This window comes from Ochotona princeps, chromosome 18 (genome assembly GCF_030435755.1).
Source record: "Ochotona princeps isolate mOchPri1 chromosome 18, mOchPri1.hap1, whole genome shotgun sequence".
NCBI lineage: Eukaryota > Metazoa > Chordata > Mammalia > Lagomorpha > Ochotonidae > Ochotona > Ochotona princeps.
The window spans coordinates 14,940,230-14,942,443 of NC_080849.1; the positions used below are offsets into that span (position 1 = coordinate 14,940,230).

The following is a 2,214-nucleotide window of genomic DNA, read 5'->3' on the forward strand; positions in this document are numbered from 1 at the left end:
TCTCCACATGGAAGACTTGGATGGGGTTCCTGGCTCCTGACTTTAACCTGAGCTGGGTGGGCTAAAGTCATGTGTGGCCACTGAGGAAGTAAACCAGAACATCCTCTCTGCTATTTTCTGCCTTTCAAGTAAATAAATACAAACTACTTGTGAAAGATATCTCAAAGATATTCCTAAAGTATGCTGCCTATTGGAATTAACAGCAAAGGCTCTCTTATCTGTATATTCTGGCCAGTATGGGATATCCTTAACCTTTAAAATTTTTTATCAATCTGATGGGTGAAAACAAAATAATTATTTTCCTGTAGCCATAGACACTAATAGGATGATCACACATATATTTTTGCATGACATCCTTGTACAAGGGCCATGCTATTCTTCTCTGTATCATTCCAATTTTAGTATATGTGCTGCCGAAGCGAGCACATCACATATATATTTTTGAAGATTTATTTATTTTTATTGGAAAGGCAGATTCACAGGGAGGAGGGACAGAAAGATCTTTCATCCACTGGCTCACTCCCAAAGTGGCCGCAGTGGATGGGACTGATCTGATTTGTAGCCAGAAGCCAGAAGCTTCTTCCAGGTCTCCCACATAGGTGCAGGATGCCAAGGTATTGGGCCGTCCTTGACCGCTTTCCCAGGCCCCAAGCAGGGAGCTGGATGGGAAGTGGAGCAGCTGAGATTAGAACTGGCACAGGTATGGGATCCTGGCACATGCAATGTAATGACTCTTTAGCCACTAGGCTACCATGCTAGGCCCAAGATAATCATATTTTTGCATGATTTCTCTTTTTTTTCTGTTCATTTCATCTTTTTCTTCTTGTTGTTTGCCTTTCTATTATTGACTTACAAAAAATCTTTACATGTTAAGGTATAAAGGCTTGATCTATTTCAGCATTTGTTTATATTTTCTTCCAGTCTACTGTTTGCTTTCACTTTATTAAGTTTTTCACAAGATTTAATATTGATTGATACAGTCAGGATGTTCATGGATTTTCTTTAAAGATCCTCAGTCTTGTGTTTTACTTTTATAATATTTATAATTTGTTTTCAGTGACATTGCAATATTTGTTGCCTTATGTACTTGTTTGTATATACATGGGATAGAATCTAATAACTGTGTAATTGCCTTGACTTTGCTCTTTACTGTAATACATTAACTTTGGACTTGCAATGTGCTCAATTCAGAATGGCTTTGCACTTGGACTCACTGTGTTTACTGTCCACCGCGACTGTTCCCCTAACTACACATCTTTGTCAATACCTTGGTTGGCATATTCAGTCCCTCCTGCCATGGGAGGGTATGTTGCTGCTTTCTGGGTTTGTTTTTCTTTTTCAAAATGATTCAGAGGGGAAAAGAGGCTGCATTATCCCAGCAGATATCGGATGAACAAAGCGTTTCTAAAAACAGCCTTTGCGCTGGTGACTGCTTTGTGAAGACATTTCATTACCAAAGGCCCGTTAACAGGACTGATTATTTAAGACAACTGTGGTTCCTGTGTAGATTTCTTGGGCAAAGTGTGAAGCATACTACTAATTTACTCTTTGACCAAATGCTCCCGCTCAGTAATATGCCGTACTCCCCTAAAGCTTTGGAAAACAGCTTTAAGCTTCTCACTTCTTTAGTAAAGAACTTCTCAGTTGATTTCAAGTGAAATGCCAACAATCTCACTTTTTTTCAAACACACTTCACAGCCATGGCTGTATATCCACTTTAAAAGTGTATGTTTTGTGGGTGGGGGTACAGTGTGCTTTGAGCAGTTGTCAGATGTTTTATTTTTGGAAAATTCCAAATAGCTTTTTGAAAGATAATTAAAGGTTGCTCAAGTTTCCTTCATGCTTTTTTTAAAAAGGTATATTTTACTTCTTTTTCATTTTTACACTCAATACTTCGTTTGTCACCTCCTTGATTTCATAAATGTTTTAATTAGTGGTGTTTATTCTCCTCTCAGTCTGGCCTGAGTCGTGTTTTTATGATCATATTATTAGGAAGTGATAACATGTGTGGATTTTTTTTTGTATCTGGGCTTGCCAATCACTATGGAAACAAGCAAATATTTACATAGCCCACATACTGATTAATACCTACTGGTTATTTTGACATTATAAAGTTATTGTTTGAATGTAAAGATTTTCTCCCGAATAGTAAAGTATTCTATTCTAATTTATTTACATTTGTAATTTTTTCCTTCAGAAATTAATAGAGTAACT

At 37.1% G+C, this 2,214-nt stretch overlaps 1 non-coding gene across 1 annotated transcript; it reads right to left on the reverse strand.

The window, feature by feature from the left end:
• Positions 1–319: 319 nt before the first annotated feature.
• On the reverse strand, positions 320–426 carry LOC118758113 (U6 spliceosomal RNA). Its single transcript, XR_004995540.2, has one exon. It is a non-coding gene; the product is annotated as a U6 spliceosomal RNA (small nuclear RNA).
• Positions 427–2,214: the final 1,788 nt, after the last annotated feature.